General features: G+C 41.2%; 1 protein-coding gene across 1 annotated transcript in view; it reads right to left on the minus strand.

Annotated features, from left to right (window-relative positions):
• Positions 1 to 12,057, minus strand: part of lpgat1 (lysophosphatidylglycerol acyltransferase 1) — a 37,298-nt gene that overhangs the window by 2,092 nt on the left and 23,149 nt on the right. The window lies entirely within an intron of this gene.

Here is a 12,057-nt window from a genome sequence, read left to right on the forward strand (position 1 = left end):
AGCCTGACAGACATCTAGCATTCAACCTGGAACATCTCCAGCTGGCTAAAAGTGTTTTCGATCTCACACAACAAAGACTTTTTGAAAGAAAGCACAATGACTGTTGCTCTGTTTGACATTGTGAAACCAACAAAGGGTCATTTTTATAAGCCACGATTAGAGTGCTGGTCTAGTCTCTAGCCAGAAGGGGTCCCTAGTAGGCTGCACTCCCTCACAGACCAGCTCCTGGTCACCTTCAAATAGAGGTTACAGTCTCCTCCCTCAGACGAGCATTTCCTCTGCACTCAACATTTTGCTCAATATTCCCTACTGGATAATGTCCACTGTATAACAACATATATGTGGAGCGCTTCTGTAAGAGGGAAGAAATAAGTGATACAGCACTGATTACTGAAGAGATCAACATATATATATTAGAAATGCAAGCACAATGGAACAACACTCCCGTCTATATGATTTCTTGTGGTTGAAATCCAGTTCAAGTACACAGATGTTTCCCCACTCTTGCAGGTATGGACATGACTACATGAGCTGTCGGAAATCAAATTAAAAGATTAATATGACAAAAAGTAATCAGGAGTGTTCCTTTTGAATGTGTCAGAAATTAGGCTTCTTTTTTTTTTCTTCTAAAAATGAGCCCTTACTCTGATAATTAGTGGTTCAAAATTGACCTGAAAGGACTGATTGGGAGAGGAAATTAATCGGCTCCTAATTAATAAATGATTAACTGTTCATCACATAACTTTTCAAGCAAATATGCCCAACATTTTTGGGGGTTTTTTGAATGCGAGTATGTAGTGCTTTTGGATTTTGGGCAGATCGTCAGATGAAACAAGCAATTTGAAGACAACATTATGGGCTCTGGGAAATGATAAAATTTTTCTGACATTTAAATCGAGAAAGTAATCAGCAGGTTCGTTCATAATGATAATAATTGATAGTTAAATGATAAATGTAATGAAAATACGAAGGAGTTTCCACATGAGAAATGTAATGACATAATGACAGCTTTCCATTAGTTGAACAGATTTTAAAAAGGAATGACCTTCTGATAATATCTTTTTTCCCCCTGGAAATGAGCCAGTCTGATTAAAAGGGTTTTGAGCCCATAGTCTGAATATTATTGGTGTGCAAAGCGTCTGTCAGAGAGGATGTCAGTCTTTGTACTGAAGCAGTCTCTGTAAGACCAAACCAGGAAACGGTTTGGCCTCCTTGTCCGATAGATGAGAAGGGCGGGAGCTGACAATTCCACACAGACTTCCGTTGGGTTTGTGTATTTGATGTGCATATCTACAGACCTTTCAAGTCATTATCCGGCAATTCCCTGTGTGGGTGTTGCTGTGTGGCATGTCTGAACAAGGTCCTGTTTAAGTAGAGAAACTTGTATGTCCCCAGTGGGATGAAACTCGTTAAATTCAAGATAAAACTGACTAAAACCAACAGCTTTCATCAGATACAGGTTCTAGTAAGGCTACAATCCAACCACTAGTAATGATGCATCCTCAAAGCACTACGAAAAGAGAAAACCTATTCAAGTGAGTGAGAATAGACACATCCAAGCCCCTTAATAATAACACCGATAAGATAGCAATTAAAGCAGAGTAAAAGTCACCAGCTCTGGTTTCATGTTCTGATTCATGGTTGCACATGTAGTTCCCATTAAAGATTATTTTTTAAATGGATATACACATTTTTTCCCAGCAGTGTTTGATGATGGATTTGTCGTCATTAAATTCAAGCTATTAAATATAACACATGCAATCCCAGAGAGTGTTTCACACCTGCTCCAGTACAGGACGCCTGCCAAAGGACCTCTATTCTGCTCTTAAACAGATATTTCTGTGATCCCGTCAGAGAAAAATAAGAGCCTGCTTTGGCCACTTATCGGAAGTTTTGAGCATTTAGGGACTTGGGGAGTAGGTGGCGGCCATAGCGCTTTCCTGCAGCTGAAATATTCATGCAGAAATGCGGCTCTTGTGGCTGAGGTTGAAGGAGGAACTGCTAAATTGGGTCCAGAGCAAATAAACTTGTTTGCTTAGATAACATACAGTATATCCCCCATATCAGCACATTGGTTTATCTGCCAGGTTTGTTTGGAGAAAAAATAAATAAATAAAAATGTTGGCACAAAATCCAACAGCATGTTCAAGTTTGCAGGATTCCTTTCCTCGCCTGAAAGTATCTGACTACACTGAATGTAAGAACATTTTAAGCACATATAACCGATGAAAACGATTCTGAATGTATTACATTACACTGAAAGGATCTTTGCTGGACGACAGTTGGTGGTATTTGTCTGGTCTTGTTTTTTACACGTCAATGAATGTTAAATATTTGAATACAAATATTCATAGTTGCATCAATTTCAGATTAAACTGTAGATGAGCAGTTATTTTTGTGTGCGTGTGTGGATACCCTATAGAGGTGGTGTACGTACCAGGACTCTAATGGCCACTGACACGTCACAGGTTGTACAAAAGTTCAGGCCTCGGTCAACAACGGCAGACTTTGACAAATCTGCATATGTTGGAATGTTGTTTACAGTAGTGCAAAAAAAAAAATGGAAACTTTGTTAAGTGCTGAGTGAAAATGAGTATGCGGGTATTTGCCGTGTCACATGTAACAGTGTAAAGTAGTGGTGTTGGTGCGTTGGCGTTGGGCCATGGCAGCGCTCTCTTTTCCACCCTAACCCACTTGGCAGCGGGCTGCTTGTTAACCCGACACTCTGGCACACAGACAGACAGCTGCGAGAGAGCTGCCGTTTCTTCCGTCAAGGAGCGGCAATCAGACTTTTACCATGCGTTTACTAGGACTGGAGCAATATGGAACCGGGCTGAATAGCGATACACGATATACATCCCGGTATTTTCTACAAAGTCGAATGATGTTCAGTTGTAAGTCAAAGCAACATGTGAGATGTCACAAGCACTTTTATTAAAACAGTTATATCATATGACATTGCAATTAATTGAAGACTGCTTAATTCAATAATTTCAACAATATAATAATGCTTTTTTCAACTAGGTTTTATTCTTACTCATGTAATTGTTATTGTGTCATAAGAGTGACTTTGTTAAATAGACGAGACCTCAGCTAGACTTCATGCTGCAGTGTCTATTCACACACAAATGGAAACCTCCAGTGTGAATCGACTACCACTTGACAACTTCACTGCTATTTTCTCCTCCGATAACAACTGTGTATATTTAGAGAAGTCCCGCTTAACTTATGTTGATAAAGAGAGATTCAGGTTAGAAACAGAGCAGATCAAAAGTTATTGATCCTTCATATTTATTGCCTCGTTTGAACCATTTAGCTTCTGTAAAGCTCTTATTCTTGAGATATTATTTCCCCTTCTAACTGGGCCGTGAAGTTAATTACATTTTTGACTCGCTGCAAAAGTCTGTCCACTCAACAAGCCTCTTTGGAAGGCAGCCAGTCATTGTTTGAGGACTCTATACGGCCCTTATTTTCTCTTGCTGTGAAATGTTGAGAAACAAAGAGGTCCCCTGGGAGACCTGCCTTTTGGGCACAATGTTGCAAAAGGTGAGTATTGAGATTAGCAATCAGTGTAGCTTTGGGAGCAAAAACAGTCTCCTGTCCGGCTCCCTGTCTCTTTCTAGTTAAGATAAGAGAACTCATCTATGTGCAATAAAGGTCCAAATCCCAAATGCTACCTTTGAGTTTTCTCTCAATTCTCCTGTGGCGCGAGGGTCAGTTTTACCAGCTAAAGCAATGATTAAACAAATAATAAGTATGATAAAGCATACATAAGGTTTTGTTTAATTTTTGATCACTGGATCAATAGCGGTGGCCATTCCAGATTTTACTTTTAATTTTGCAGTTTCTAAGTAAACCACTTCATCGGGCTCTTGCTTGCAGAATGCCAAACCTCCAATTAGTCTTTAATCTACTTCCTTTTTCTCGCTAAAGTCTGTCTACGCTCCAGGAAATAGATCGGACACGACAAAAACTTGAGGTAAAAAGGGCTCAGCCAGAGGGGGAGTTGATGCTCTCAGAGAGAACAGAACAGTTGATCCAAAAGACTGTTCAGAGGAAAGAAAATCATAATACTAAGACTTTAAAGACCTAAAACTTTAAGGCTGACTTTTTCACAGCAGAAGAAAACCAACTGAATCTTTCTCTCTCCAGAAACTTTAACATACAACTTACTGACTTAATGTAACCTGAGATATTCTTGCATCAAGAGTGGACATCACAACTTGCTTACATACATGGGTCACATACTGCACATTGCACACACATGAGCTTGTTATATTGTTTTTTTTTAATCAGTCTTTCTTTACACCTGGTGGGATTACAAAGATATGATGTCCTTACATTTCCATATTCTATAGCCAACATACAAAAGGTGTCAGTATCGCAAAAAAAAAAGGTTTGCCTGCTTGATTTAGTCAGTTTAGGCTGGTGTGAAAGCTGTCAACTGAACTCTGACGCGGACTAACCAACTGCAGTCCTGGCTGTTTGTTTGTGTTGTGAAAGCAGACCACCTACTGGATTTTAAATTAACATCGTTTAACCACCATTAACTCCACTTTCTGATTATGAATGATTAAGAAAGTGATCTCCTGATCTGTACAGCCTATATTTATACAAGATCCTTTTGTAACCATGGTAACTCATGTGCACTTCACCATGTGAGTGAGTCAAACTTTTATCTTTTGAGCTCGAGTCCTGCTCCCTGTTTTTTGAAAACAAAAAAAGCAACCGAAATGAGTGAAAGGTGGCAACTACCGCTCAAGTCACCCGGAAGATCACAGGCTTTGAAGCAAATGTTACGTAGTGGACAAACGGTGGAATTACAGCTTCCAGGTTCCTCATGTGATGCCATGGGTCCCAAAAATACTTTTTCCCACAGGCTTACATTGGGAAAGAGAGGTGAATCAACTTCACTTCAACACTTGAAGAGCCCTAATGTAAATCATTAAGTCCAGGCAGTGAAGTATTGCTGCAACCATTTTATGTAACGTTATGGCTCTTAGTTTGTAAACAGACAAGAATCCCCCAAACTGACGCAATCTATTGATTCTGGATTGAAACTTGAGTGACCAGCAAACACTGCCACGTTTTTGTTCCCAGCTTCCATCTCTGTGTCTACGTGGCAGGAGGACACTTTCACCTGGTCACTGTGACAACGTTCTGCTGACAAGAGAGTTGCGGTTGTCATTTCAGGACGCAGAGAGAGATGGAAGGTGCGGGAGGAGCAGTGTAAAGGTTAACAACGGCCCTGAATGGGAGCATCGACCTCTTATCGGTGCAGAGATCAGATGCAAGAGGCCATAAAACATCCGTCACATGTACATATGGACGAAGTGATTGGAGCTCACTTTATTATCACACAGATGTCAGTACGCCCTGCCGTTTATGAGGGAGCATGTTTGAGGTCAGTTTAAGTGTAAAGAAGTATGACGCTCCTCTCAAAGACCAATTGTACACTGAAGGAGAACAGATGTGTTATCACTTGAATATAAATATTCCTTATCTCCCACTTTGGTGAATGCAAACTGACCCGTAAAGTTAAACAATAACACAAAAAACCTCTAACTGACCCAGGACCTGGTAGACAAGCAAACCCTGTGTTCTGCAAGGTAAAGCTACTGCTTAAGTCAAAGGAGATGGCGTTGAAGAAGACATTGAAAACTGCTTCAGCTCCCACTCAGAAAGTCTGTCAGCAAGGTGAAGCGAAATCAGTGACAGTTAAGTGAAAATATTGTTAATATCGCATATAATATAACATTGAAAATGATATAGATTATTAGCTGGGCCTGTTTTTAGGCGGCTAAAATAAGTTTGGCTGCTGCCCTGGTATACAGCAGTACACTGCTTTGCCGCCATCCTGTCTATCTTGCCAAACTGGGGGCATGTCAGGTTTTTGGCCACCGCCATGCAAACAGAGATGGGAGCCAAGTACAACCAAATGCTGAATAAAACATTTCAGATGACTAAAATGTTGCAATTAACTTTCCTGAAGGGTCAAAGTTCTAAGACAAAAACATGGCAACACCCCAGACAATGATGTGGTAGCGACCCGTCAATCACAAGGTAACCACGCCCTGAAAGCTTTTTAAATTATTTTTTATTTCAGTGTTTTTTAAGACTTTAAGAACTGCATGAAACCCTCCCTTCGACCTCTCCATTGAATTAAGTGGAAATGGGTGGCGTATCTTAGGTGTGTAATGAATGAACCTCATTGAATACAAAATTAGTAATACAATACAATATAATATATATATATATATATATGTATAAAAAATGTAGGCCAATTAAAAGCGGTTATAGCTGCAAGCTCAACAATTCTATAGCCCCTTTTAGATAGACGATTCCGCTGTATTGGCGGAAAGGCGAGAAAATCTGCCACGAACCGGACCATTTAGATAGAACTTTGTTTGCGGCGTAACACAGTGCTCGTATGATCAACTACCAGTGTTTTATCTTATTCGGATGTACACTTTGAGCTCATTAAATCTGTCTACGTAACACGTATTCACTACGTCACGTATTTTCCGCCTCAGGTGCTCGGAGCGTTTGGATAGAACGCCGTAACGACTCGTCTCACCTCTGATGCGGCTCTGTGACGACCTCCGTTGCCGTCGCGGAGGCGTAATATTCCGTTACGCTTCGGCGAGCGTTTGCACTGACGACGGGGCGGAATAACAGCGTAATACTCCCGCGACGAAAATGCAGTCTAAAAGGGGCTTCAGTGAGTGCCTTGTCTCAGAGAGAAAGCCAGGTGTGCAACTAGAAAGCATCCATGTGATGACCAGGCAGACTCAGACTCCATAAATCATGTCACCTTTCGGATATTTCCAAACAGCAGCTTTCAGAAATGTACACAGCAGCACAAAAAAAGAAAGAGAGGAGATGGTGCATTTAAAAAGGAAAGGATTTCAACATATTTAACACCCACTACAGCCTTCGCTCGGCCTCTGTACACCCACCTAGCTCTCCCATCTGCCATTCACAGAGGGCTTATGATGCTGCAATCTGGAAGACTGAGATTATATGGAAAGAGGGCAAGAGACACAGCGAGGGAGGGAGGGTGGGGCTGAGGGGTGAGAAATGGAGGCAGCGAGAGAAAGAGGGAGGTGGAAGGATTAAAAAAAAAGTGTTTGACGTGGATTCATCTAGAATATTGCCAATTCTCAGCTGCATGTTTTGAAGCTGAGGCGCAATAGAAATCTATACAGTCCTGTAAAACTATAACACAAGAGGACAGCAGCCTATTATCAAGCTCATATAGCAACTGTCAAGCAGAGGCAGATGGATTTAGGGTCCCAACACACCAACATGACAGATCAAACGTTTCATGTCTTCTGTTACACTTGTTTGACTTGAACACACCACAAAGATTGCAGTTGACTTCTAGCTAACAGCTGATCTGTGTGCAGTGCCTTTGAGGGAAGTCTGTATTTATAACCCAAAAGGAAAACCAAAAGAGCAAGCATCTCACAAATACAAAACTAGCCAACTATTTTCATGCCATTGTGAATCTGGTGAAACAATCTTTTCCTGCTTGTAAAGCAACAAACAAGGGACATCACTAAACAGATGAAATTACTGGCCAAACAGCCAGTTAGCCATCTCTCACACAGCTAGCCGCCGGTCTGCCTGCTGCAGATTCAACATCCCGAATGCTCTGCACTTGTTTTCCATATAAAAAATTAAATTAAATTTTCTAAAATTTTATTTTTCTTTTGTCAGCTCAATTAACATTTCGGGGTAACATTTGTGGAAGTTTTTCCCTCTAAAGGCACATTTGTCAGAGGCACCACCTCACGGGGAAGACTCTTTGTTTATTCAAATATACAGCATATGGCTTGAGAGCCATGTATAGTGAATTTTCCCTTAAAGCTAAATACACTAACCTGCTAAAGTCTTATTATGAAGTGTGTCCATGCTTCATAAACACTTGCAGCTGCAGATTTAAATAAATATTAAAGTCAGACTATCGCGGTGAAGTTGATCAGCTGAGAATCTAGCCAATCAGACGTGAGTTGAGTCAGCCGCTTAGACCCCTCTGAGGCAGAACAACACACAAATAGAAATTAAAACTAATTTTTTAATTAAACATTTTCTTATCAAAATTTCCACAAAAAGAACATTTTGAAAAATTACTACAAAATCTGAATTATATATTGATCTGACAAACAAATAAATCCAACTTCTGGAAATGAAATTACATTTTCTATTTTTTGGATGGAAAATCTAACTGATCGTTTCACAGACCCTGAATCACTGATAAGAGCCAACAGCTAACACTCTGATGATTATCATGGCTGAGGATTCTCTTTTCTGCATGTGTCAGCTGATCATCAGCTGAAAACACCATGAAATGCAACAAACTCATACCAGTTTATTTTGGTGAAATTACCCAATAGTAAGATTTAACCTCATCCTCTGAGAACTCAAAATCCTTATCTTATCCTCTGTCTTTTTGTGGCACTGAAACAGACAGATTTATCAGCTAAAGGATCAAATGAAACCCAGAGTCTGCTGAAAAGCTCAACACCTGAATATTACCCTCAAAAAACTACAACCAGTAGTCAAGAAGCATTTACTTATTCTGAGAAATATATTTGTTTTAGTTATTCTTGTTATGTTCTTGTCTAGCCATCTCTCCTATCTGCATCACCAAAGTGCATCACATTGCTCACTCCCCCACAGCGTTCCCTTAATCGGCAGGAAGATTAATCCTCTTGTTGACTCTGCACCTGAACCAGCCTGGGCCCAACTTCTGTCTGATCAGTGTCATCTACATGACTCGAGCCGAATGTGCACACTTGTTACAGGAACAGCTGTGCCTTCAGCTTGCTTTGGTGCCTCCATGTCCGTACCCAGCCTGCAGACCTGCTGACCAACCGAGGGAAGCCGATTGTGTCAATGGCTGATTAGAGTCTCAGAGGCAGGGTGGGACTAGTGTATCCTCTGCTCGTCTAATTAGACTTAATGAGACTGGAGCTTTAGCCCACGTGGGTAGAGAAGCCTCCAGAGAGGAGCCAGTAAGCCGGGGGTTCATAAATCATCTTTTACTTCACCCTATCATACCCTACACAGACACACACACACAGACAGACAGACACACACAGATACACACACACACACACACACACACACACACACAGACACACACACACACACACATACAGAGACACACACACACACACACACACACAGGCACGCACAGACAGACACACAGACACACAGACACACAGACACACACACACGTCAGCAGGTTGTTCGGGGCGAAGGATAATATTACGGGTCAAGATGACTTCTACCTGATGACTGCTGCTCGAGTCTGGATACATCCCTTATGATCTACCCTGTCAAAACAATGCATAGGGGGCGGCATTTATCTTGAGCAGAGCCTACAGAAAATCTAATCCTGGCCCACCTTCATCATATCCTCGAGTGGGTGGATTAGCATCAGAGGGGAATGTGGAGGGCACTGACGGCAGGACAATATGAAGGGGCAAATACATTTGCTTTGCATAAGAGCAGTGACATTTTTTGCAACAGAATAGGGTGGTGACGGTGAATTATTTTTTTTGTGTACTTTGAAACACAAACTACTAACTTCTTCGCGTGTTTTGTCTCGCACACTCACACAATAATCTTTCACATTCACACTTGTAGCAATCAGTAGAACAACTCTGTCAAGTCTACCAAAACACCCGTTTAAAACAATCTAAGGTTGAAACTAACAATTATTTTCAGTTTAATATTTGCGCAAATCGCTTACTCTGAGAAAAACAGCCATCATAATTTCTCAAAAATACAACTTGATGCGGTAGCTGACATTAGAAATGATGTATTTAACATATGTGTGCATAAGGTTATTGTTGCAGATGGGCCACTTACTAGTTCCAATGATGAGAGGTTAATATCATAATGCAGGGTTTCCCGCAGCGCTTTCCTGTTAAGGCGGCCGCCTTAACAACAAAGGGCTGCCGCCTAAACTAACGTCTTAAAAAAAAAAGAAAAAGAAAAAAAAAAAAATCCATATACTAGCATTATTCGCCGCAGTGTTTCCCCTACCATTGTACAGGCCGGGCAGGGCCTCCAGGCATAGGCGTAATTTATGGGGGGGATGGGTGGGTTGCAACCCACCCAATAATCCAAACCAGCCACCACAACCCACCCAATTTGATATCATAATTATTGATATTGAATGTTAAGCATTATAATCACAACAGTGTGGTAGATTTTCTCAATTTACCAGTAAAAAATAGTGACGTTTGTCTGTGCCCCCTCCCGCTCTGAGATTTGGTTTCGCCCACCTTGCCGGACCTGCGCTTCTCTACTGTCTCTCCGGTCTCTCCCGGTCTCTCCCCGCATCAGCGGTGGTTTGAAGAAAGCACGCGAAAAAAAGCAAAAGAATAAAAGTATCTTCCCAACAGGAGGTAGCTACTGCTAGGGCTCCAGTGCCACCTCTCACGAGTCAAATCATGTTACTGAACAAAAGTTAGTTTGTCCCCCCCCCCCCCCCCCCCCCCCAGCCGGCGAGTTCGACAGTGCGTGTGCGTATAGCCCCGTTCACATACGCCACTACTCGCCACTCGCTTTCTCGCTGAATTCTACTCGCTGGCAAAAAAAAATTCACTGCCGCCGGCGGCGACTTCAAACGGCAACTATCTGTGGAACTCTCTGTTGACGTCAACTGTCGATCATCTCTATTCTACATTGTGATTGGTACTCGCTTCACTCACATCGCAGAAAGTTAAAATAATTTGATCTCCGATCGACCACATCGCATCGCCTGTCCTGACCACATTCCACTAGAACACATTCACATTCATTGACAGCTGTCTCTCAGAGATGGGCGAGTGGCGACGTATGTGAACGAGGCTTTAGTCAAAACCAAAACAGGAAGGCTGAGGAATAGTCACCCACTTATATTATTATTATTATTATTATTATAATAATAAACAAATTGTGTTTTAGTCATTTTTGTTTTCATCTTTTCTTGAATGCTTAAACTCATCAACCCCATTTAGTATGTCAACATTTGTATCAGTACCAGCAGTTTGTAAGACATTGGTCAGTAATTGATATGTCATATTTTGTTTCTCAGAATTCACCAAATTGATGCATTAAAATGAAATTATTTAAAATTTTCTCCCGGGGGGGCATGCCCCCGGACCCCCCTACAGGATCGCAATCCCCCCACCATAGTCTCCCAAGATATATATATATACACCTGCTTCACAGGCGGAAATCTCAACCCCCCCAATGTTCAACTCAAAGTTACGCCCTTGTCTCCAGGCCAAAAAGAAATTAATATATGCCAAAAATAAGCCACCTATCAATTCATTCATAAATCAATAATCATTTACATGGGGGGGAGACACCCCCTGTGGGGGGAGGATTGTTTTTGATAAGCTGTGGAACTCTGAGTTAACCTATTTCTACCTGAATTTCTATGAACTATTAAGCTGTTGAGTAAACCCATAACTTATATTTTACTTCATAAAATAAGACATGCACTCATATGTCGTTGTAGTGTTTTACAGTATCTGTAGCTATTAATGTGATGCTCATCATCCCCCCCCCCCCCCCCTGACAGACACCACCTTAACTAACACATTTTCTGGGGGAAACACTGTAATGAGAGGTTGACTATAATGGTATCGGGCGCAGATGTATTGGAGCAGTTTTACAATTACGGGTAAGAGTACAGCACAATATTGGACTGAATACTGGCATTGGCGATCTTTAAGAAAATTAGAAAATTCTCACATTAACTGGCTGAAACAATTACGTAATCAATGATCAAAAACCTTTTAATGTATTGACTTGTAGTGCTCTATTATAACTGTGTGCTGTGACTCTCTAGTAATAGAGATTCTTCTTATGACAATAACGTATATTTTTCTCCAGTTGGTTTTAAAGAGAGGTACTGGGTACTGCCTACAAGAACAGGCCAGGAGCAAAGAACTGTTAAAGGTTGTATCAGTGATTCTGGGCCGAAACATAAATTATCACATTCATCTGTTTTTACGATCCGCTAGCTGCCCGCCCCATAAGCAGGCCGTC

Source organism: Eutrigla gurnardus (genome assembly GCF_963514095.1).
Source record: "Eutrigla gurnardus genome assembly, chromosome: 16".
Classification (NCBI taxonomy): domain Eukaryota; kingdom Metazoa; phylum Chordata; class Actinopteri; order Perciformes; family Triglidae; genus Eutrigla; species Eutrigla gurnardus.